Source organism: Ailuropoda melanoleuca, chromosome 3 (genome assembly GCF_002007445.2).
Source record: "Ailuropoda melanoleuca isolate Jingjing chromosome 3, ASM200744v2, whole genome shotgun sequence".
NCBI classification, from domain to species: domain Eukaryota; kingdom Metazoa; phylum Chordata; class Mammalia; order Carnivora; family Ursidae; genus Ailuropoda; species Ailuropoda melanoleuca.
In genome coordinates this window covers 6,382,186-6,408,838 of record NC_048220.1, presented here as the reverse complement: position 1 = coordinate 6,408,838, position 26,653 = coordinate 6,382,186, and positions in this window count along the sequence as shown.

Below are 26,653 nucleotides of genomic sequence, written 5' to 3'. Positions count from 1 at the left end.
GTAATATTCCATTGTATATATGGACCACAGCTTCTTAATCCAGTCATCTGTTGAAGGGCATCTCGGCTCCTTCCACGATTTAGCTATTGTGGACAGTGCTGCTATGAACATTGGGGTGCACATGGCCCTTCTCTTCACTACGTCTGTATCTTTGGAATACCCTCCATTTCTATCCATGACATTGTAAATGATAAGATTTCAATCTTTTTGATTGCTGAGTAGTACTCCATTGTAGATATGAACCACATCTTCTTTATCCATTCATCTGTTGATGGACATCTGCACTCTTTCCATAGATTGGCTATTGTGGACATAGCTGCTATAAACATTGGGGTGCAGGTGCCTCTTCAGATTGCCACATATGTATCTTTGGGGTAAATACCTAGTAATGCAATTGCTGGGTCATAGGGTAGCTCTATTTTTAACTTCTTGAGGACCCTCCATACTGTTTTCCCGAGTGGCTGTTCCAGCTTGCATTCTCACCAGCAGTGTAAGAGGGTTCCCCTTTTTTCACATCCTTGCCAACATTTGTTATTCCCTGACTTGTTAATTTTAGCCATTCTGACTGGTGTGAGGTGGTATCTCATTGTGGTTTTGATTTGTATTTCCCTGATGCCAAGTAATGTTGAGCATTTTTTTGTGTGTCTGTTGGCCATTTGTGTGTCTTATTTGGAGAAAGGTCTGTTCATGTCTTCTGCCCGTTTCTTGATTGGATTATTCATTGGGTGCTGAGTTTGATAAGTTCTTTATAGATCTTGGATACTATCCCTTTATCTGATATGTCATTTGCAAATATCTTCTCCCATTCTGTAGGTTGCCTTTTAGTTTTGTCCTCTGTTTCTTTTGCTGTGCAAAAGATTTTTATCTTGATGAAGTCCCAATAGTCCATTTTTGCTTTTGTTTTCCTTGCCTTTGGAGACGTGTCTAGCAAGAAGTTGCTACAGCTGAGGTTGAAGGGTTGCTGCCTGTGCTCTCCTCTAGGATTTTGATGGATTCCTGTCTCACATTGAGGTCTTTCTTCCATTTTGAGTTTATCTTTGTGTATAGTGTAAGAAAATGGTCCAGTTTCATGATTCTACCTGTAGCTATCCAATTTTCCCAACACCATTTTTTGAAGAGACTGTCTTTTTTTAAACATCAAGACTCTGGCCTGTTCTGAGACATGTGCTCACCTTTAGCCCAATTACTGTCTCCAGGGGAAGTGGGTGCTCTGATTGGCCTACTTGGGGTCAACCGTCCATCTCTGCATAAATGAGAGAAGAGAACAGTGATGGGATCCACCATTCCAGATGAGAAGAATAAATCCCCAGCATCCAAAAAAGTATTTGCATATAGCAGATGCTTTCAAAATTTTGTAGAAGGATCAGTGGGACTCGAGGAAGACGACTGCTTTCATGTAATACATGGGGTTTGTAGAAGGAATCTGTTTTGTCACAACATATTCCATAAAGCCATGCTGACTTTTATTTGCTCTTTGGGTTCTTGGATCCTCAAAACATAATACTTAAACTTGCTATGTTTTTATTTTTCTTTGAAAACACTCTGTTCCAACCCTCACAAATTCTCAAAGGTAACGTGAAATTCTCAAGTTGAAGCTTTTGTAATGACACAATTAATTTCTCTAGTACTAAAAACAGTGGGCTCTCAGAACGTACAAACCTCAACATGTTTGAACATGTATTCAAGAGCTGGGTCCTGTGCTGTTGGTCATGGTCCCTGGACACTTTTTTTTTTGCTTCACCGTGAGAGACAGATATGTGAAGACTAAGCCAAAGAAAACTGTTTTTGTTTCAACTTTGATCATCAAGTGATTCTTTTCTATTCCAACAAATAGAATGGTATTTTTTTCTGTAATAAAAATGACCATAAAGCCATCATCATCATCGTTTCCTAAGCTTGTGTGTAACTCACCGTAGACTGATAATTATAACTCCTTGCTACCCGATAAGGCAGACCTCACCTCAGTTTTCTCTAATAAGATACTACAGCCCTAAATTCTTTCTTTATATGTGGATTCATTCAGATAACTTAAAATCTTGGGACTCTCTAGGAGGAAACAGCGCGTTTCATCAGTAAGCACAAATGTATGCTTTTCTTTCATTTCCTAAACTAATGAAATCTTGATGCAACTGGATGCAATCTTTTTTTATTGTAAATATATCATAAAATATTTCATATAAAGCTTGGGGCCTATTGGCTGTGAATAATTGTTCTGCAGCTTTTCAAGTTCTTCCATTTTACTTGGACTCCTCACCATCAACGTAAAAAAAAAATTGGAACCATCTAAAAAATTTAAGTAAATACTCACATCCCTTTAACAGTTCATCTCCTGAACTATTTTTAGTGTGCAATGTCAAAGGGAATTTCACATTTACAAGGTAACGAAGTGTTGAATTTATTGTCCCCTCTCTCCCATCATGGTAAATGTTCATCGAGTTGATAATGAAATCTGTAGCAACATCACGTTGCTTTGATGGCTTTAGATGCAGGAGAATTTGGAAGCCAATCTGCAGTTCATTTAACTTGTGCCCACGCCATCTGCTTATCTGTATCGCTCAGCCAGCCAGCCTGCTTCTTTTCTCCTCGAGTCTACAGCGATGATTAACCTGGATGAAGATTCCTGGCAGCCTCCGTTGACTTCCTGAATCTTCCACCCCATCCAGAATTCCCTGGTGGAGCCTGGCAGGATATTTGGAAAAGCAAAGAGGCTTTTTTGGCTCAGGAGAGAGTAGACATAAATGTCAGCTGGTGAACCATCACTGAGGAGAATGACTTCAGGGTTCAAGGCTTGTTGGAAATAAATTTCAAGTCACCAGCTAACTATAATATAAAACTAAGAAGGGAAATATTCTGGGCTGCTTCATCTCCTGTGTTGATTCCGTAGCAACAGGAATAGTGAAGTTCAACTAAGTGTAATGTGCCAACAAATTGTTTTCAAAGTCACTTGGAGGGTGAGATAGGTAATTATTTTCTTCCTTCCTGACCTATAGCAGAGACAAGTTGGCCCTAGAAGTCTGATTCCATTGGATGATAGGGGCTATGCTTTTTAATATGCCTTGGGATATCACTGAATCAAAATCCATTATATGGGGTTAGCCAGGACAGCGGCCTGGGTGACATCGAATCTTCTCTGAATGCACCACGGAGTGTCTGGCCTTCCATTTGGACCATGAAGATGAGTCATGGGCCTGCCCTGCCATTATCCTCCATGTATGTGGTTTCAGTCATCGTGTCCACTTGACCTTCGGACTGCGCAACTGCCAGGAACTGTCCATTTGTCCAATTCAGAAGCAAGGAAGAGTGTGAAAACTGATTATGGAATGCAGGCCTGTAAGTCAGAGGTGAGAAGTTCCTTACTTCAATAGCTCTCAGGCAGCAGAAGCTTCTCTCGCCCTGTTGTCGGGCTGCTGCTGAGCACTCTACCCCAGAGCACACCTATCTGCCACTGGGACATCAGTCAGAATAATTCACGGTAGTCCTATGTTTCCTTGTGTAGAGTCCAGCAGCATCTTTTTACATCGGGCATCCGGGTGTCTTCTTTATTGGCAACTGGTGAGAAAATATTTTTCTGCAGAAAGTTCCCCATATAACAAAGCAAGAAGGAAAAAAGGAAAATAAGAAAGACAGGTCTAGGGGCGCCTGGGTGGCTCAGTCATTAAGCATCTGCCTTCAGCTCAGGATGTAATCCCAGGGTCCTGGGATCGAGCCCGGCATCAGGCTTCCTGTTCATCTGGGAGCCTGCTTCTTCCTCTCCCACTCCCCCTGCTTGTGTTCCCTCTCTCGATAGCTGTGTCTCTCTCTGTGTCAAATAAATAAATAGAATCTTAAAAAAAAAAAAGAAAGAAAGAGAGAGAGAGAAAGAAAGATCAATCTAATATCACTGCATATCAAGATAATGGAGTGGTTTTATGATAAGAGTCCAGACACTTCAGATGAAGGCATTCCATAGCATGTGATGAGTCCTCTCCTTCAGACTCAATTGTGTAGAGTTAATTGGCATTCCTTGACACCACTGCCCTGGGCTGACTTTTCTCAAAATTGTGAGGTCAGTCATGTATGTTTTCCGTGCCTTCCAGCTTCCCTTTTTGAGCACAGTGTCTGTCTTTCTGACCCCCTCATCACAGCACTCATCAGAACATTCTCCTTGGGGCTGATTCCTTCACTGCAGCCCCAACTTCCCTCCCTCCTATATCTTGTGCTAAAATTAAAAGCACTACTGCAATTATAAGCCTACCTAGTATTTGCTGAAATGTTAGAGATACGGGTTATTGATTAATTTGTTTTTTTTTAACAGAGGATTCCAGGGTATCTGTGATATTGACACATGAAAGGGCCCATAAATAGTGGGGTATTACAGTCCAAGATACTTAGCCCCAAATTTTGGTGTCAGTTGAAGTAATTATGTTCTCTTGATCCTTAGAGGGTGGTCCACTGACCAGTGGTTGACTGGTCACTCACCTGGGAGCTTACTAGAAAAGAGGACTCTTAGACTCTATCCCAGACCCGCTGAATCAGAGTCGGCCTTTTAGCAAGAGCCCCAAGGAATGAGAAAAACAGATCTATTCCATACCAAGTGTGAGTAAAAATAAATGGTGTCCTGTGTCAGGCTTCTGGTCAAGACCGAAAGAAATGATCCTGCCATAGATGAGGGCTGGAGAAACTTCTTAGGGAGCAGTGGCTCTCCAAACTTAGTGTGCAAGAGAATCTGGAAGGCTTGTTGAAACATAAATTCCTGGGCCCCGACCTCAGATTTCCTGGCTTGTATCTGGGGGAAGCCTGAGAATTTGCATTTCTAGCCAGTTCCCAGGTGATGCTTATCCTATGGTTCTGGGGACACACTTTGCGAAACAGTGACATATGGTGATGCGTATATTGGGAACAATCTATGTTGGTCCGGGCCCTGGACAGAAGCCCTGTGGCAGGAGCTCTGTTAGGCCCTTATCTATACATGAGTGACACTTTACTCAGAAGCCTTAGATCAGGATTTAAGGGCAGTCTTTACCACATCCGAGGCTATGTCCTATTTTCTTGATTTCTTGAGACTTAAGTGATTCTAATTGGAGGATCTGAGACTCAGGAGATGGGAAGGGACACGTGTGATGATGAGTTGGGAATTTTTTTTTTTGAGGCAATCAGGGAGTTCTTTCTCTCAAAGTTGGCCAACCTTGTGCCTGCAGGTGGACCCAGGCACACTTCTAACAACTGATTACCCTTGATATTCTTAACTTACCGGGTACTGGAAAAATTCGGAGTCTAACTTTTTAGTAGTATGAAGTAGTCTGGTACCAGATGACAGAGAAGTCACAATATGTTTGGAACCCACCTGTATAGTTTTGGGCTTTTGGATTTCTACCAAATGGGACAAATACATTTCTCAGTCCACATGTAACTCTAATTAACAAATGACTACCCTGTTTGCATAGGTGAGCTGTTACTGTCTAGGAGTAAGTACACTCGGGAACTTGGTGATTTCTGTAGTTATGTGTGGCAATGTTAAAAGCTGAATCTGTGTTCTGATGAACTTTTACATCTGCCGTGTGAGTGATGGATCAGGTATCAGGCATGACGGTAGAATCTGATCATTGGTGTCAAAGCTCATACATATTTAAGAACCTTGACCGTGTCAACCTGAAATGTTACCGGTTCTCTTGTGAAGGAGATACCCCTTCAGGGAAAGGAGACCTGAAGGGTCAGGTTAAACCTTCCAGAGACACAGGTGAGGATAGAGGTGGGCAGGGTTATGTCCGAATATGCTGAGAAGTGGAGAACGAGCTAGGGGTTGTCGTGGTGAACATTAAGAGTAACCATAGGTGATGTCTCAAGGACAGGAAGGAAGGAAGGAAGGAAGGAAGGAAGGAAGGAAAAGAAAGAAAGAAAGAGAAAGAAAGAAAGAAAGAAAGAAAGAAAAACAAGAAAGAAAGAAAGAAAGAAAGAAAGAAAGAAAGAAAGAAAGAAAGAAAAAAGAAAAGAAAAGAAGGAGGAAAAAAAGGAAAAGAAAAGAAAGAAACAGAATATAGAGTCTGCGGCTGTTGAAGTTTGTTGGGACATAATGTTGCTTGTTTCTGAGAACTGCCTCCCAGTATAATATGCCTTTTCTCTTTCCTCTTGGTGTAGTTTCGTATGTGAAAGAATTTCTCCGAAGGGTTTTTAAAAAAAAAATAATAATAATAGTATTCTAGAACCTGGGAAATCCTTCAGGTTTCCTAGATTTCTTTTATATTTTAAAACCTAAATTGAAAAGCTGCGAGGCCCTGGTCTAACCCGCAGAGGAGACGTGAGGGCTGGCACTTGCTACTGCCTTGTGAAGTGTGTAGGAAAGTAGGAGCTTGTAATCAAATAGGATAAGTAACTGGGATGATTCCATACAGCTCCGGGGAGTTAACGCTGTTGCCTTCTCTCTAGGCCCTCTTGCCAAAACCCTGCTGCTTTACTTCTCAACTAAAAATAACAATCCTCTGTCCTACTTTTTGGTTATTAACATTTCTTAATTTGTAAGGACTTTTCTCATTTCATGGCGTCTTCTAAAAGCTTTATTTCCCTGGGTTTTAGCTACTGTGTATCTAAGTGAATTATAGTGAAAGCCTCCTTGTCTAATATCTGGCAGTCCTGCAAAAATCAACACTTTGAATGTTCATCTTCCATAATGCCTGGGTGGGTTAAAAGCAATTCTGTTGGAAAAAAAGATCTAGACCAGAGTGAAGTTGGTTCTGCGAAGATTAGAGAAGGCAGGATGCTTCATTCTGTCACACAACTTCTCCAGGTAATGTTAGTATCACTGGGTTTAAGGTTGAAGAATGAGAAGGTGACAGTCTGGCACAATGTAAGCTGGCTTTCAGTTACCTATTTTTACTAATTGAACAAGCATGACAAATATGTAAAGGTCTTGTAAAAGTAATACACGTCCATTTTTGGAAAACTCACAACATAGAGAATATATANTAATGTTAGTATCACTGGGTTTAAGGTTGAAGAATGAGAAGGTGACAGTCTGGCACAATGTAAGCTGGCTTTTAGTTACCTATTTTTACTAATTGAACAAGCATGACAAATACGTAAAGGTCTTGTAAAAGTAATACACGTCCATTTTGGAAAACTCACAACATACAGAATATATGAAACAGGAAAGCCATGAATCACGATCCTACACCACAGGGACACCATTCATTTGTTCAGTGTGAAGCATTGCAAACATATTACAGACGTTCGTAACCGTGTTCTGGCCTTTCTCCATGCGTGTATTCAGTTACTTACTACAAAGAGGTGTAACAACATGGCGGCAGTCTGGCCCCTGCTGACTTCTAGTAGCATCGGATACGGCCAATGCTTTATTCCAAGGAAAGGCAAAGAGGTAGCGGGTTTTAGAGCAGAGGTCTGCTCTACAAACAAGCACACCGTGCTCGCTAGAGACTAGATTTGAATTGGTAAAACCAATGACTTTTCCTGATCCCTATGTTTGGTGTCGCCATAGGTAAGCTGCATGTTTCCTCTCTTCTCTTGGGCCCAGGATACCGCCCTGGACCTTGTTCTCCTTCTCATCCCCTCTTACTCTTCTGCCTCCACTTTCTGTTTCTTGCGGTTCCTTCCTAGGCTCAGATTCTAGCCCTCTGCTTCCTGCCTGCTTCGTCTAGATGACAACCATCTGTTCTTTCTGCTTCAACCATCACCCTTGTGTGGTGAGTTCTAAATGTATGTAGCCAGACAAGACCCATTGGTTTTAACCCACCGCTGCCTCTTTGCCACTTAGCCTGACTCATGTGAGGCTCTGGATCAGGCACTGTGTGTGGCTAGGAGAAGGCAGTGTGTCTTCTTGTCATGGAGGTTATGTTCTAGAAGGACTAGACAGACAACAGCCAAGTGATCAAATGATCCTATAATTTAAGATGGCGGCAAATGTTTGTGAAGATTAATAAAGCAGAGTGATCTGAGGACGAGACGTAGGGGCAGCACATACTGTGTTGATAAGGTGGTCATGAAAATCTTGGTAAAAAGGTGACATTGGAGTTGAGACTTGTCAGAAGAGGCTGACCGTGTGCAAATCTTAGAGACACTCATTCCAACAAATGAAAACAGAGCACGCGCAGAGGTCTCAAATGACAAAGATCATTGGACGTTCCTTTCGACCGAAAGGAAATGTATTACAGAGTCAAGAGCAAAAATAGTTAATTCCAATTCCAGTAATCCGCAGGACAGAGAAGTATGGAAAATGATGAGAACATCCTCAAAGGGAATCTCATGTTAATAATGTGCTGTAAAACTTTTATAATATCAGTATGTATTATTTTATAACATTATTTTTAAGGTTTGCAACTGTATTCTATTTTATGATTATGCCATATTATGTTGAACCAGTTGCCTTTTTATAAATTGAATTCCACAGAATCATTCTTTTTAATTACAGGAATTCCCAGTGTCTCAAAAGAAAATTATAACCACCAAGCAAACGTGTATAAGAAAGCAGCATAAAGACGTTGGCAGTGAGCCAATGTGGGTGGGAAATCACCAGCCAGGGGAGCTCTGCTCCTCCTTTTATGGTTCTGTGATTGTTGCTGGGGTCTTATTCCTGTTGTTCCACCCATACTGTAAGCTTATTTTTTAAAATAAAATTTTAATTTTGGAATAATTTTAGATTTACAGAAAAGTTATAAAAATAGTATAGGGAGTTCCCGTTTACCCACACCCAGCTTCCCCTATTGTTAACAGCTTACATAACTGGGATATATTTGGCAACGCTCAGAAATGAACATTGGTCCGTTACTGTTGAATGAACTCCAGACTTCATTAGGATTTCCATAGCACTTCCACTCACACCCTTTTACTATTCTAGGGTCCAGTCCTGGAGGCCACATGGTGTTGGGTCATCTCCTTAGTATGTCTTTTGGTTTTTCATGAGCTTGACAAATCGGGGAAGTACCAATCCTATGTCTGGTAGAATGTGTCTCATTTTGGGTTTGTCTGAATTTTTGTTTCTTAAGAATAGACTGGGATGACGGGTCTGGGGAAGAATGCCACCGAAGAGCAGGGCTCGTCCTCTCATTCTATATTCAGAATACATGGTATCAGCATGCCTTATCATCAGCAATGTTCCCCTTGATGGCCCAGCCAAGGTAGAGTTCATCAGGTTCTCCGCTATAAAGCTACCTGTCCTCCCTCTTTCCAGTCTCTCTTTGTCACAAGTTAGTCACTAAGGCCAATACACATTGAATCCGGTGCGGGGGGGTAATGGTGGGATGGAGTAGAGAGGTTACCAACAGTAAGGTCCATCCCCTTGAGCGGGCTCTCTGCATAAATTACTTGGATTTTTTTGTAAGGAAGGTTTTTATCAGTGGGGACTCACACATTTTTATCTTATACTTTGGCTTATAATCTATTAATACATTGTTTATTTTAGTCAAAATGTGCTTATTTCGTCCATTTGGGAGAGCTTCTTTCCTCATCCTTTGGGTTTTTGAGTACTTGCTTACTTTGCGTTCCATGTTCATCTTGTCTTTTCTCTGCCCCGGACCCCCGATCAGCCATTTTTCTGAGGTTCTCTCTTTCCTTTTATAAGAAAATCATATTTAGAAACCAAGATCTGGGCAATCCACATCTTGCGACAATTTCCAAGCTCAGTTACAACATTGTTGCTCTTAATATCTCTTGAGCTGACCCATCATGGCTCCTTATGATCAATGTTCTAGAGGCGGAATTGCTGGGTTAAAGGGAACGTAACATTTTAAGGGTTTCAATATATTCCCAAGTTGTCTTCTGGAAAGAAGATATTTATTAATATGAATGAATGGTATCAACATTTATAGTTTTGGGTTTTGAACACCTAGTAAGCATCTTTTCCCTAACAAATGTATATCTTATCTCCTCTTTACTGCCAACACTAGTCTGAGCGCACTCCCCTCTCATGTCGATTTCTTTTTAATTTTTTTCTGTTTTAATGTTTTTTTATTATATTATGTTAGTCACCATACAGTACATCCCTGGTTTCTGATGTAAAGTTCGATGATTCATTAGTTGTGTATAACACTCAGTGCACCATGCAATACGTGCCCTCCTTATTACCCATCACCGGTCTATCCCATTCCCCCACCCCCCTCCCCTCTGAAGCCATCAGTTTGTTTCTCAGAGTCCATAGTCTCTCAGGCTTCATTCCCCCTTCTGATTACCCCCCCCTTTCTTTATCCCTTTCTTCCCCTACCAATCTTCCTAGTTCTTATGTTCCATAGATGAGAAAAACCATATGATAATTGTCTTTCTCTGCTTGACTTATTTTACTTAGCATTATCTCCTCCAGTACCGTCCATGTTGCAGCAAATGTTGAGAATTCATTCTTTCTGATAGCTGAGTAATATTCCATTGTATATATGGACCACAACCTCTTAATCCATTCATCTGTTGAGNTTAATCCAGTCATCTGTCGAAGGGCATCTCGGCTCCTTCTACGATTTGGCTATTGTGGACAATGCTGCTATGAACATTGGGGTGCATATGGCCCTTCTCTTCACTATGTCTGTATCTTTGGGGTAAATACCCAGTAGTGCAATGGCTGGGTCATAAGGTAGCTCAATTTTTAACTTTTCTGCAATGGATTTGTAACTAGTCTCCCCCTCTTGTATCCCCATTATCTACGTTCTTTAGAGAAAAGTTGGAGCAATGCTCTCATAATATAAATAAATGAGACAAAATTGTGTTCCTGCCTTGAAACCTTTTAAGAGGGGGCTGCCTGGTTGACTCAGTTAAGCATCTAACTCTTGATTTTGGCACAGGTCACGATCTCGGGTCTTGGGATCAAGCCCCAAGTTGGGATTGAACCCCATGTTGGGCTCTGCCCTCAGCACAAAATCTGCTTGAGATTCCCTCTCTCCTTCTCCTCTTCCCCCAGCCTATGCTCTTGCTGTCTCTCTCTAAATAAATAAAATCTTTTTTTTTTAAAGATTTTATTTATTTATTCGACAGAGATAGAGACAGCCAGCGAGAGAGGGAACACAAGCAGGGGGAGTGGGAGAGGAAGAAGCAGGCTCATAGTGGAGGAGCCTGATGGGGCTCGATCCCAGAACGCCGGGATCACGCCCTGAGCCGAAGGCAGACGCTTAACAACTGCGCCACCCAGGCGCCCCTAAATAAATAAAATCTTAAAAAAAAAAATAAAACCTTTTGAGAGTGCTCAATGCACAGATAATATAAAACCTTTAATATGTATGTAAGGCCATGGGTCTCTCTGGGTCCTGTTTTCTCTCTCGTATCCTCTTATGCCCTTGTCCCCCTCATATAAGTACATAAGGAAAATCAGTGCTTTCCTGATGTTTTCTTGCCTTGCCAACCTGTTTTCTGCTTCATGGCTTTTTCATGAATTCTCCCCATTGTCCACAATATCTCTCCAGCCCCCAAATAGTAAATTTCCAGTAATTCCTCTGGTCTCAATTTAAGTATCAATTCCTTAATCCCTAATGTAATTCTGCCTGAAAATCCTCCCATAGTTGCCAATACATTATTTTAGAAGCACTTCTCACATGTTCTGATTATAATTACTTAGTTAATTCAATTTACCTTCCCAATCGATTGAAAACCCACGAGAGCAAAGATGGTACCCAGTTTGATTGACACCTAGCAGAGCTCTGGCACTTAGTAGGAAGTCAGGGATTATTTGTTGAATGAATGTGTAACTGCCTGCAAGCCAGTTGGTAGGATCTGTAGGCGAGGCACCCCAGCAGTTTAGGGCTGGGCTTCCTAATGGGGTCCATGAAATGGTTAGTAAGATCTGTGTCTGTTTGATGCCCTCCATGAGACCTCGCCACTCTCTGTCCCCCAGTCACTTGGCACACCTCAGAATTCTGGATGGGGTGAGAAGGAAATGGGACTCTTTGGAAGCATTCTGAACAGCTGGAGAAGCTGGGTGTTCTTCACTCACGTACCCTCATTTCCCCTACAGGCAAAACCAGGAGCCAGAAAGTTCTCTCTTGGCACTGTACTGCCTTGGGTCAAGTACAACAGAAGTAAAATGGAACTGTTGTTTTTTTTTTTTTTTTCCCCTCTTCATTACATCTGATATTAGATATTTTTTGCTCCAGTGGTGTGCTGGAACTTCTCCACTAGACTCCCTGATTTTCACAGAGGCAGTTGTGAAAATTGGTAGTTGTTAAAATTGGCGTTCTTTGTAGGAGATAGTAGAAAACTTGTATTCTGCCATTTTGGTGACGTTAGTGCACATTTTGTTTTTTAAGATTTTATTTCTTGGTGTGTGAAGGAGTGCACACGGAGGGGGAGCAGCAGGCAGAGGGAAAAGCAGGTCTCCACTGGGCAAGGACCCCAATGCAGGGCTCCATCCCAGAACCCCGGGATCATGACCTGAGCTGAAGGCAGATGCTTAACCAACTGACCACCCAGGCATCGCAGTGCACAAGTCTTAATATCACTCTTTTCACCAATATAAATATAATAATGAAATTGCTTGAGCTTTTGAGGGGAGCTTCTGATGTTGACCAAGACAGGGAAGGAAAGCTGACTCTCAGATTAAATAGCTGTCCCCTGCTGGAGTAATGTATCTGCAATGAGGGCAGATCTGTGTTTTCTTGGAGGGTTGCTTTAACTCTCATGTTCCTTACATAATACTATAATAGTTTAAGGGTGATTTACAAACACTGTAACTAGGTGGGTTGCAAGTTGCAAAAAATGGAAATGGTTATTTCTCAAATGGCTTATGAAAATAGAGGGAAATACATGAAGTTAAAATTTTTTTAAATTCTAATTTTATTGATGAAATGGCAGATAAGGGAGATCTAACAAATGCCTCTAAATCTAATATGTAGCAGAATCCTAATTCAAACTTAGGCACATCTATGCAACCCTGTAAGCAAGTGAGATTTTGGGGTCAATGGACTAATACAGGAGCCTGAATATGACTTATATTGTGTTTTCTCATAAGAGTTAAATTTCATCTTTATAATGTAAGATGCCAAGCTATAAAATCTCTGATCTTACAGAATCTGATCAGGATGAAACTATTAAGATTCTTGGGTTTTATTTTATTTTTTAATTTCTTTTTTTATTTTTTAAGATTTTATTTATTTGACACAGAGAGACACAGTGAGAGAGGGAACACAAGCAGGGGGAGTGGCAGAGGGAGAAGCGGTCTTCCCGCTGAGCAGGCAGCCTGAGGTGGGGCTTGATCCCAGGATCCTGGGATCATGGCCTGAGCCGAAGGCTGACGCTTAATGGCTGAGCCACCCAGCCACCCCCACAAGTGTCCTTCTTAATCCCCATCACTTATTTCCCCCATCCCCACTCCCCTCTGGTAACCATTTGTTTGTTCTCTATAGTTAAGAGTCTGTTTCTTGGTTTGCCTCTCTTTTTCTTCTTCCTTTCCTCATTTTTTCTTAAATTCCACATATGAAAGAAATCATTATGGAATTTTCTTTCTCTGACTTATTTTGCTTAGCATTATACTCTCTAGCTCTAGCCATGTTGTTGCAAATGACAAGATTTCGTTTTTTTTATGGCTGAAAAAATATATATATACACACACGCGCATGTGCACGTGCACACACACACCACATCTTTATACATTCATCTATTAATGGATACTTGGGCTGTCTCCATAAATTGCCAGTAGTAAATAATGCTGCTATAGATATAAAGGTGCACGTATCCCTTTGAACTGGTGTTTTGGTATTCTTTAGGTAAACACCCAGTAGTGAGATTACTGGATCGTAGGGTAGCTCTATTTTAACTTTTTGAGGAACCTCGATTCTGTTTTCCACAGTGACTGCGCCAGTTTGCATCCCCACCAACAGTGAAAGAGGGTTCCTTTTTTTCCACGTGCTTGTCAACACTTGTTGTTTCTTGCGTTGTTGATTTTAGCCATTCAGACAGAGGTGAGGCGATAGCTCATTGTAGTTTTGATTTGCATTTCCCTGATGATGAGTGATGCTGACATCTTTTCATGTGTCTGCCATCTGGATGTCTTCTTTGGGGAAAGGTCTGTTCATGTCTTCTGTTCCTTTCTTAACTGGATTATTTGTTTTTTGCGTGTTGAGTTGTAAAGTTCTTTCTATATTTTACATAGTAAGGTTTTATAAGAGCTCATTTGCAAATACCTTCTCCCATTCTGTAGGCCACCTTTTAGTTTTGTTGATTGTTTCCATTGCTGTGCAGAAGCCTTTTATTTTGATGGAGGCTCAATGGTTTATTTTCTTGCAGTTAACATTTATCAGGAAAAGGCTTTGTTAGTAAGCATCGGGGATGTGGGACTGAATAAGACGCTAGCCACACTTTCAAGGATATCCCCCTCTAGCAGAGGAGAAGCACACGTGAACAGATCATTAAAATGCAACGTAAAAGGCACAAAGCTAGAAGATAAATATTTACATGGGTACCTAGAGGAGCCAAAACCACCGCACAAAGGCAGATCGGGAAGGCCTTCTCAGGAAGAGAGACACCTGGTTCTAGTTTTGGAGGCTGGACAGGAGCAAAGGATAGTCCGAGCAAAGGGCCAGCGCAGCGAAGGCAGGGAGTCACAGCACGCAGTGTTGGAGGGACCAACCTGAGCGCGGGGTTGCTGGGTCATGAAGCCCTGTAGCATCTGTGGCTGGAAGTGCGGTAGGTAAGGGCTAGGTTACAAGCAGCTTTCAGGCTCCACAAATGAACCCAAGTAACTAGAAAAAATGTTTTCATTATTTCACTTGGGTGCTGGGGATTTCTTTAGAGGTAATGGCTTTCGATTGAGTCAGAGTTTTCCCTTATAAAAAGCCAAGGTGCAAACATGACAAAATGGTAGTTAGAAAGTTAAGGTTCTTAATTGAGACCTTGATGGTACAACTGAGGTGGTGAGATTTGACTTCAAGTACTTTGCCATCAGTATTTTCAGGATCCTTTTATGGCTTCCCTAGGCTCTGCGTGGGTGGTTTCACTTGGCTTTCTCTTCTACGCAAGCTCAGGTTCCCATTCCCTTCAACTCTCCTCTCCTTTACTGATTTTATCAACCTGGGTATCAGTATCAGTGGCTTACTTTAGCACATTGGGCTGTGAAGGTGAAGAGGTGAACAAAATATTGATCAGAATTCCTGTAAGAGAAAGCCTTGACTTTGGAAGAAATCCTTGGATGTCCTGCATGAAAATGGCATGACCACAAGGATGTTAATGTAACAGAGGACTCAGATTCAGCTATGGCTAAGAAAAGAAGAGCCATTCATTTTGTTCTAGAGAGTGAGGGAAAGGGAGGGAGGGAGAAGAGAAAGAGAAATAGGAGGGGGATGGAAATGGAATGAGGGCAAGGAAGGAGACAAGTGGAGGCTGTGGGACAGAAAAGTAGGGTTGGAGAGAAGGCAATAGAAGACTCTATGCTCTGAGGTCACCCAAATCTTCAAGTAAAAGTTGTCTGAACTCCCGAAGTGCTTGGTGAATGGATTGTGTATGTGTATGTTTGTAAATCGTGTAGAGGGTCACATGACAATGGATGTTGGAGGAGGTGGGGGAGATTCAGCCACAAGGACACGAGCCTTTGAGTATTAGTAGAAATCATCAGGAGAGCATTACCTTTCTTCTGGCTGCATTAGAGACAGTCCTACTCAGGTTTGAGGAGGGTTGGAATGGGAAGGATTCTCATCTACCATCTGGACCACAGTTGCCAATTATTTTTATTTATTTATTTTTAAAGATTTCTTTATTTTAGAGAGCAAGAGAGAGAGAGTGTGCAAGTAGGGGGAGGGAGAGGGAATGGCTAGCAGACTCCCTGCTGATCGCAGGGCTGATGCGGGGCCCAATCCCAGGACCCTGAGATCATGACTTGAGCTCAAACCAAAAGTCCTACCTACACTCAACTGACTGAGCTGCCCCTGCAGGTGTGTTTTAAACATGGTTTCCCGGAAATAACCTACCAAACAAAAGAATAACTAAAGAGTTGAGAATTTCAGGTGGGGCCGCAAGCTTTTGAAAAGTCATCTGTTCAAAACTTGGCTCACGTCAGCATACTGAACTTGGGTTTTCCACTCATTAAGACCAACCTAAAATAAAGTACTTGCCCTGGACCCTCAGGTGAACTTTGCTCCTGGGGGATTTTGTGTTCTTTGGTAATGTTATCTCTGTAAGAAACTGGTAGGACAGCCCTCTCCTCTTCCTGTGTTGCATAAAGGGTATGACCTTTGAACCTCTGCCTTTCCAGAGCAGATCCTTCACAAGTAAGAGAAAAGCTATCTGATCAGGTATCCCCTTCTCTGCCCCCTCTCTCCTGCTGCAGGGAAAGTGATCAACCAGCAGCAGGTACCAGCCACAGCTAACTGCACCTGCTTGGAGCTCTTGAAAACGCTACTTCTGCAATAATGAAGAAATTCACATTTCCCCTCCCTCCGCACAGGACTCCCTGGAGAAAGAGGTAAGGAAGTTGATACACAGTTTTTTTTAGGTGCTCTCTGTTAGACCCAACTGCTTTCAAAGGATGAATTTTGAAACCAGAGAGTGAAGGTAGAAAACAACAAGGACTTTTAGGTTCTGAGAGAGGGAGAGAAAATGCACTTCCATTCTTGCCGTCTGGCTGGGGAATCCTGCTGGCTGACTTATAATTTGGAGAAGAGAGTTCTTGTAGGCTTTTCTTAGGAGATTTCCCAGATTTTCTTATACTTATGTACGACATGTTACCAAGTAGGAAAGTTTAAATTCAAATTCCATGGGAGTGAATGAGTACAAGGATCATCATTGTAACAATGATAGTTCTAGATATAGTTCATGAACTAGCTTAGTTTTTGACTGTGTTACTTTAATATTATAAATAAGTGAACCATTAATTGCGCTTTGGCAAATTAGTCAAAAATATTCCTGATGAATTGTATTTATTGTCATGGGATTTAGTATGTGTAATAATAGTCAGCAATTAGGATGACAAATAACCAGAATTTATTAGCGACCTGCTAAGTACTTGCAATTTGTCAAGACTTTTTCCTTTATGAAGAAATAGGAGCTATTGGATCCTGTGTTCACGAAATTTTCATTTTTAGTTAGGGAGGAGAATGTGAAATGTAAAGCACATAGTGTCTGATCTGGAGGTGGTCCCATTAGAGAAGTATCAACGAAGGCTGGGATTGTCAAGGAAGGGGGGTTTGAGCTGATCTGGATTTGGAAAAAAAGATCTTTTGGATGAAGAAAAAGAGTATGGGTGAAGAAATATTACTGGAGAGCTTGCAAGGCCAGACAGCCAGCCACCCTTGGGTAGAAGGCATGTCTCCAGGAGCAGAGGGTGATGTAGGGTTGGAGGGGACATCAGATTCACAGGGGTCTTGAAAGATAGATTTGACCGTGATAGGATGTTGATGTCATTGGAGGTTTTTGAACAGAAAGACAACTGACTTGAATTGATGGGGAAGTCCTCTTTTCCCTTTCTCACACTCAATGTACTCTACTTAATAATTAATAATTATTAATAATTCTAGTGCTAGGGATTACCAATAGTCTCTGCTGCTACTTAAAACATGCGTACATTGGAAGAGTCAGTACATCCCTGGGTTTATATAATCCCTTAACCAAAACACTCTCGAAGACACTTTCAAACTCACTCTAGCTGTGCTGTGACACTTCTCCATATCCACCTGGAATTATCACATAGGAAGAAGTAGGTTTCAGTTCGCTGACCTGGTAGAGAGTGGTGAATGGGCTGCATGCAGAATGCTTGATGTACATTTTTTTTCTGGAGCTGAGACTAGAGGACTTTGCTTTTTTTCTTTTGGTAAATAAAATATTTAGAAATGTCAGTGCCGATTTCTCAGGCTAATGGCCTCGTTGACTTGGATCATTTATGGTCCAAAAAGAAAGCAGATTTTTCAAGTCCTAGAGATCATGTTGTCCCCTGATTCCAAAGCAAGAACACAGAGTGACTGATGTTCCTCAAAGCGTACTTCTCAAGTTTTGCCTTGAATTCAGAGTTCCTGTCTCTGTTGTCCTGCCTCCTGGAGTAGCTTCATTGAGAGTCAAGGCTTGAGGAAGAGCATGGTCTCCTGACTCTTCTGTCTGGACCCTCTTCTAAATCTGCATACCTTGCTCCATTTTCCACTTGAACTGTAAATAGAGAATGTGCATTTGAGTTGAGTGCGACACTGGAAATTTCGGTGAGGCACCGGGAACCATTTCTGTACTGTCAAGGTGCTTGGTTAGCCAACCTCCCTTCTGAGCTCCCACTGTGTTGGAAACTTGGTAGGCAGTGAAGAGGCTGACAGCCCCCTTCCTAGGAGACTTGACACCATGGGTTAAAAGACCCCTGTGTTCCTGCTGGAGTTGGAGATTGCAAACCCTTTCCAGCCCTGTGAGTGTTTAAAGAGGCTGTCGCTCTTAGGAATGAATTGTCCAAAACTGGATGCAATCCATGCCCTCCCCACAAACCCCCTTTTTAAAAATTGATGTCCCTGGAGAGGAGAACATTTCCTTTCTAGTAGACTCTTCCGTAGCTCTCATTAGAAGAAACTTTCATGTTTGTTTCACTGAGATAACTCTTTTTTTTTTTTAATTTTATTTGGTTGTTTTTCTCCCCTGTATCCTAGTAAGCTGCTATGCCACAGTTCTTGGCTTTGAATATAGCTCTGAGTTTTTGTCAAAGGGAAGATTCATACCATCAGTTTAGAGGGATTCCTCTGGCCCTAGAGTCACTCAGGAGTAATTTACTCAATTAGCAACCCTGGCGGTTAATTGCTTATTCATTGGAGTCTGAAAAAGAAAATTTAAGCTCACTGGCAATTTGACGTCTTAGGAGGACAACGAAATTATATACATTAACTCGAATGGCATTATTATTGCTATAGTATGAATCATCGCTATAAGTGGGTGAAGCACCATGAGCAATGCTAACTAGGATCATTGCCTGCCATTTCTTTGAAAATAAATATTAATACAAACAGCTGATAAAGACTGCATTCAGTTATAATGGTAAATGTAGTGCAATCGAGTAAATCTCTATTGATGAGAACGGTCCTAAATAATTCTTAGTAAATTTAATGAAATCAGTGGGCAGCCTTTAGGATTTATCAGAGCATTTTCTTTGAAGAGACTTTATCGCCAGATATGAACAAACACACATTATATATATAATGCATAGAATGTAAATATATACTTCTATATTAATATATATTTAATTAAGTGCATATTAAAATATGTATATTTGTGGTGGTGGTGGTGGTGGTACAGTCTTACAAAATAAAAATATTGACTAAGATCGACAAAATAAAAATATGGCTCACCATCTTTACCCTTCCATATCTTCTAAGCATTCCTAGTGAGAGTTCTCTTTTACTGACCCAAGGGATGATGAAGAAGGTTCTGGAGGTATGGATTACATGATGAGTTCTGATGAGCTGTGGAACTTTGCATGAGCCATGTTCTTCTATAAATCCCGTTTTGTCACCTATAAAATTTAGTCATTCAGCCAGTGAGCTGGGGAAATAGTAGTGAAGAAGGGGGACATGGTCCCTGTTCTCAGGGAGACAATCTTGATGGAGACTGATACAGACGAATGAATGACCAAGGTGATTTCAGATGGCGAGTGCTGTGAAGATCGTGAGAGGAGTGGGCTGGGTTAGTAACTGAGAAACTTCTAGTCTAGGTGATCAGTGGAGAGCTCTGTGGCACAGTGACATGGGAACTGAGTCCCAAATGACAAGGAGGAGCCAAGCCATGAAAGAGTTACCTCGGGGAGAGGTATGCGGAATGGCAAGCAAGAAAGCCCCATGGCCAGAGCACATGTGGTTTGTTCTGGAACAGAAAGGAGGTCAGTGTACATGGTTCATGAGGAGGAAGAGGGCAAGATGAGGAGAAAACTCAAAGGCCAGTGTGGGGCAGTGACTGATTCTGTAGGTCTTCAGGGGCCATGAGAAAGAGGTTCTTTTAAGTGCACGAGAAGCCAGGGAAGGTTTTGAACAATGAATATTAGCATATTGTTTTTATAGAACCCCACCTGCTCTGTGGGGGAATGGACTACAGGGGGGCAAGAATGGAGGCAGGGAGGCTGCTGAGGAGGCTTGAACCTCTTCCCACTGGGAGGCGATGGGGTCAAACTCTGATCAACATTTCATTATCTTTGAGGGTATAGATCTTCTCTCTTCAAAAAAGGCTCAAATCCCCTTGCCTACCTTTAATCATTCTCAGGGCATCCTGGGGTTGCCTCCAGCTAGGAACGAACAGTAGAAGTTGCCTTCATCTTCTGATACAGTGTTTAAATATTTTCTAAAAGAAGCTATTTGCATCTTTTTGCATATTTAGATTACCATGAGAACCAAAGGAAAATGAAGCATAAAGGATAACAGGTTTGTTCAGAGTTCTTTCTGTTCTGTCACTCGATTCTTTCATTAATGCATAAATCACTCCTAAGTTATTGTGTGTGATATTACAGCAAGTTAATTTTGTAGGGCTTCAAGCCCTTTTTCAACAGTTGCATCATTTCTGATACTCAGACATTTTGCAGTCTATTTTATTACTGCCCATTGCAGGAGTAGGAAATATCAAAAAGTCAGGAAGACGTCAGGTTTTTATGATGAAATGAAAAAGCATTTTTACTCTATCCCTCTCCAATATATACTAAATAATAAAAGGAGTAACAAACAGAAGAAGTAACTCCAAAAAGTTCAGATAACAAAAAGTAGAGAAGAAAATCCACCTTGAGAGAGAAGGGGAAAAAAAAATAGAACACAGCCATAAACCCCAAACATAAAGTATAAGAATGATCTGCCAGAGCATAATGTGGACTCAGGGAAAGATGATGTGAGCCATACCATGTAGCTCGTCTAAACCCAGGGGCGGGGGAGCCACAAAGTCTGAAGAGGGCTGAATGCAAGGCAATCGGGAGTAGGGAGGGTGGAAGTAAATAGCATTCCCATCTGAAGAGGACAGCCATAGCTCAGATCTAGCCAATTTTTGCCATGCAGAAAAATTGCGATTGAGGATTGCCAGATATCTGATTTTTTTTAAAAAAAAAGAAGCTGGAAAGATGGATTTTTATATGAAATGTTCCTATCTTTCAAACACTGTGTGGGCCAAACAAAATTATCTGCCAGCTGGATTCCATCTGTGGGCTGCCAATCTGTGATCCCTGCTCAAAAAGTACGTGGCATAATTCTCAAAGGCCCATGTAATGATTCTTTGATTAGATGGATGAGACACATGAGTGGAAGAGAAGAGTCCCCAGAGATAGCTCAGGCTCCATTACGACAAGATGGGGAGGTAGAGTTGTTTATGGCTGGGTTTCCAGGCAAGGGAGTGCATTAGGCGAGCAGGGTGAGGGGAGCCATGGCATTGAGGGACAGAGTTTTGGGACTCTAAGGGCCCAATGTGAGGTTCCCTGACTCCCCCAAGTGTGAACACTGGGTCAGGGAGATGTGGCTCATGGCAGAAGACATGTCTACTTTAGTTGAGTGTTGGAAACAAACCCAGACCCATACTGGAACTGCCTTAGCTCCTTGGCCTCACCCTTCCCCTCCCTGTTCTTTAGCAATAGTTGGTATGGATGGAAGTGCTGCAGAGAAGATTAATAAACAGGAGGCAAGAGCACAGCATCAGAGCAGAGAGCAAATGCACACAAGTCAACCAGCACACATTTACGCCAACTTTGAAATAAAGCAGTGGAAGCAAAGGGAGGAAGAGCATCCATTATTTTTTTTTAATAATTTTTATTTTGTTATATTAGTCATNAGCACACATTTACGCCAACTTTGAAATAAAGCAGTGGAAGCAAAGGGAGGAAGAGCATCCATTATTTTTTTTTAATAATTTTTATTTTGTTATATTAGTCATCATACAGTACATCCCCAGTTTTTGATGCAATATTCCATGATTCATTATTTGCATATAACACCCAGTGCACCATGCAATATGTGCCCTCCTTACTACCCATCACCGGTCTATCTCAATCCCCCACCCCCTCCCCTCTGAAGCCCTCAGTTTGTTTCCCAGAGTCCACAGTCTTTCATGGTTCATTTCCCCTTCTGTTTACCCCCCTTCATTCTTCCCTTCCTTCTCCTACCGATCTTCCTACTTCTTATGTTCCATAAATGAGTGAAACCGTATGATAATTGTCTTTCTCTGCTTGACGTATTTCACTTAGCATAATCTCCTCCAGTCCCGTCCATGTTGCTGCAAATGTTGTGTAATCGTTCTTTCTGATGGCTGAGTAATATTATTGTATATATGGACCACAACTTCTTAATCCAGTCATCTGTTGAAGGGCATCTCAGCTCCTTCCACAATTTAGCTACTGTGGACAATGCTAAGAGCATCCCTTAGATCAGGACTCCTCCCAGAGTATGTGGAAGAATTCAGAATGATTCCGTTCTGTAGTTTCAAAGACATGAAAGACAAGAAATAGTCTTCAAAACAGAGCTTGAGGAATAAATATAAAACATCAAAGAGAAATGCAATAACATGGGAAAGAGGTAGGGCTATGTGTTCTCTTCAAAATTTGCTATATCAGGGATTCGCGTCTCTCACCAGAACGTTCTTTCCTTCTAGTTGTCTTGTTCCTCTTTTCCGTAATCACTGTTCTTCAGATGCACAAACACCTCAGTGCATGGATGTACCCACTTCCTTCCTTTCCTTCCTCTTCAGGCAGATTTCACAGCCCGTGGTTCCAACAAGACTATCATTTTCTGCGGATTGACTTCCCTTTCCTTCTTGTACTTTAGATACCGACTTCATCCACTTTCTCCAAAAACATTAATTAGTGATTATATTTTCTCTGTTTCCAAATTCATCCCTTCCCTCTCAACAGGAGTCCATCGTCTTTGAAAAAGGCTCAAATTTCTCTCCTTAAAATGAAAATACCATGACCCCAACCAAAGCAACGCTTGCGCCCATGTCCACTGCCAGCTACCCAATCTCTTCCCTTTTCACTGCTGTGCAACTGGCTGCATCTTTTTCCTTGACTTCCTTGCTTTGTTCTTTCCAGATCTTCCCACCTCTCCACCACGTTGCTTCTGCTAAAGCTAGCAGTGACCCTGATGTCTCTCTACTCAGGTGACAGTTTTCAGTCCATTGTTCTCTCAGTGGGATTCAACATTGCCGACCACTCCCCCCACTTGAAACCCTCTTTCCTCTTGACTTCGAAGACTCCACATGTCTTGTCACTCAGCCTGTCTGGCTTTTCCTCCCTTGCCTCCCTTAGAGGCTTATCTTTCTCAATCAGCCTTGCACACTGAAGCTCTTTGGGGCTGTCTCTCCAATTCCATCCTCTCTCCCCAGCTGGTGACAACAGTAATCACCACTTTAGTCATCACGCATGAGCTTGATACTCCCAGAATCCACATCGCCAGCCTCATTTTTCTCCTGTGGCCCTCCCACCCCCCAGGGCGATTCACATTTTCCTTCTGGCTGGCCAGTGCTCCTCAGACTATCTGTGATGAAAGAATAGTTGTTCTTTAATTTTCTAATCCATCACAGACTGATGCTTTTATAAGGATAATAAAAATGAAATACAAGAAAAATAAAATGAATAAAAAAGACACAAAATACAAGCTTTGCATTTTATTAGATCCAAGAGATAGAAAATTACTCTGTCAAATTGCTCTACAAACTTCTAAATGCCTCTCCTCAATTACTGTACGACTGTTGTTGCAGAACCATAACAAACCGTCCAAGGACGGGAATGGGTCTGAAGGCTCGGGTGTGCGTAGAACTCTTGTCTTCCTTTGCCTGGCGCACCCATCAGATTGCAGCCCAGAAATGTCTCATTGAGGAAAGCCTCTCCTGAGCCCCCTAAGTCACTCACACCTATTATTTATTCTCTTAGCCCACGTGCCTTTCTCCCATAGCACGTTGAACAATTCTTATAACCTTTGTAGCCTCCATGGAAATTCCATGATGGCTGGAACTGGGTTTCTTCTTTTTCCACTCACTCACATATTCTTGGCACATAGCGGGCACTCAAATCACTTCCTCATCATGTAGAAAGAACAGGCGCACACAGAGTTTAGGGGCACTTAGAGCATGGGATGCATTGGGATGGAGAAAAGGCTGTGGTAACGTAGTGTGGGAATAAAGAGGAGATGATAGTCTGTTGTTAAAGTCTTCGGATGCCAACCTAAGGTGTTTAAATTTTACCGCCTATAGAGAGAAAGTCATTAAATGATTGATGGCAGTGGAATTCATGATCACATTTGATTTTGTGAAACATAACTGGGGGTGATACATGGAGGCAAGATCGAAAGGGTCAAGGCAGGAAGCTCTCAGAACAGTGTAGTTCATGAGTACCTGGGTGGCCATGGGGAAGGAAGGGCAGCAGGGGGCTGGGGAGGTGTTTAGAAGGTGGCAACTCCAGGGTGAGGCTCCCAGGGTCTTGAAGATCTGGGGACGAGGAGGAGCCCCTCTGGGTTCATACTCCCAGTGCTGGGATGGCAGCCTTGTGGGTTTCTGTTTTGTGGCGCCAGCTCTCTGACTGTGGCAGGGTTGTTCTCACAGCGTGTAGAAGTGAGTTCTTGGAGTATACCTTTCATAAGCCCCTAAGTCATAATCCGAGCACAATGAACCTTACACCATCTGATCTGGAACTGTTGACAATAACTTACTCTTCACCCTCTGAATGAGACACACATCTTCATCAAAGATCATTTCCTCTGAGTAACAACAGGCAGAGGCCAAGTTAGTCCCTTATGCCTGGATGATAATTGGATAGTTCTACATTGGTCTATGGTCCCATGGCCTTTGAAGTATTGGCATCATAGTGGTAAATCGTACCTTCCAGATTTTGGAGAAGTTGTCCCATATCCCACCAGATGTCATTTCATCTTGGTCAGTCATTCTGTGTTCCTCCTGGAGAACTGGTGGGGAACTTCACCAGCCACGAGTCCCCAGATGGAAGCCAGGCTATCAGCTGGGAATGCAGAGTGGGTGGAAGTCATGGTGGAGTGGGTATCACTGAACTCCGAGTGCTGCCTTCTTGATCTCAAATAGGTGGTTAATCTCGTCTCTAGCCTGACTTTCAAGAAACATTACTGCCACTTTGTGATCTCCTAATTCAGCTGCCTTATTCTATATGTGTCTTTTATTAAAAGTTGCCTCATGCTCTCTTAGAAGTTTGTGGGGTGAGCTTCATACATAAATATTTTCACCCTCAAAATCTTCGTGGATATTGTGTGCAAATAACACTAAATCTGCTGACATGATCTGCTGTATTGTTTTTTTGAAAAAAGAGTGATTATTCTATCTCCCATGTTTGATAGCTTTCTTGAAAACTGGACCGAACTTAAGACAGAGGCATTTTCAGCCTCAAAGGATATTGTGGAAAAATTTGACTGAAACAGTTGAGTTGATTCAGCTTGGTGTGGTAGTGAGAAATTTACTGTGACTTACCTAAGTGATGCTCACTGTATCCTTACAGACTCGTCTATCCTAGTAGATCCAGACCTGAGTTTGCCTCCCTAAAGAGGAATAGCAGATATTAAGATAATGAGCTAAAGGTCAGAGGAGTGAGGGAAAAGTCTAGAAGTCCTGAAAAAAAAGTCTTTTTTTTTTTTCTTTTCTTACTCTTTCTTATTTTTACTACCTGGATTTCTGCTTCCTGGGAGGGGGCTTACACTCTGGAATTCTTTCTGCTCTTGTCCCGGTGGACTCTTCAGTTGTTTACATTTCCCCAGCAGGTAAATGAGGTTTTTGCTTTGACTTCCTACTGCTTCCAGATGGAGACCCATCCTGAAAAGTAAACCAAGCAGCTTCTCTAGCCTTGGGGGGCAACGAGCTCGAGTTAGTTTGACCTCAAGGAACAGAGTCAGCAGATTGAGTTCTGGGGGCTTGGCCGTTAGCCCTTACTCCTGTCTGGGCAAAGTCAGGGTGGAGGGGGAGAAAGGTGGGAACTGTCCCCATTCTCTGTTGCCGCAGCTACACTGAAGACTGTCAGTTGGGGTGGAAGGTTCTGGGAGTGGAGACAGGCAAGTGTTCATAAGTTACATAAAGAGAAAGTCACAGCTGCCCATAGGTACACGCGGGGAATTCTCCCATCTCCTCATTCAGCTAACTAGAGTTAAATCATCCTCCTTATGAAATAGCGCTTGACACGCCAATTAGGACAAAAAAATACCATGGGGAATCCATACTCAATAAAAAAAAGCCAGACTTCTTGGTCTTGGGATAAGATAACCTGTCCAAAGCAAACAACATTAGTGATCTCTATCAGGAAAGGCTGAGACCTCAAGTTCTCTCTCTCCAGCCATTCTCCTTTGAAGCCAGAATTCTCTCAGAACACACTGCAGGAGTAAACGGTCTCTTCCTCCATGGCCCCATGACACTTGGCGCTTGTGTTCATGTGACACTTAGCACATTGTAAGATTATGCTTTCTTTTCTAGTGGGATCCCTTGAGGGCAGGAGATGCTGCTNTGTGTTCATGTGACACTTAGCACATTGTAAGATTATGCTTTCTTTTCTAGTGGGATCCCTTGAGGGCAGGAGCTGCTGCTTTTTTTTTTTTAAGATTTTTTTTATTTATTTATTCGACAGAGATAGAGACAGCCAGCGAGAGAGGGAACACAAGCAGGGGGAGTGGGAGAGGAAGAAGCAGGCTCAGTGCGAAAGAGCCTGACGCGGGGCTCGATCCCATAACGCTGGGATCATGCCCTGAGCCGAAGGCAGACGCTTAACTGCTGTGCCACCCAGGCGCCCCAGGAGCTGCTTCTGACTCCCCTTTATGTATTCAGGCTTTATGGGGCACAAGGCCCA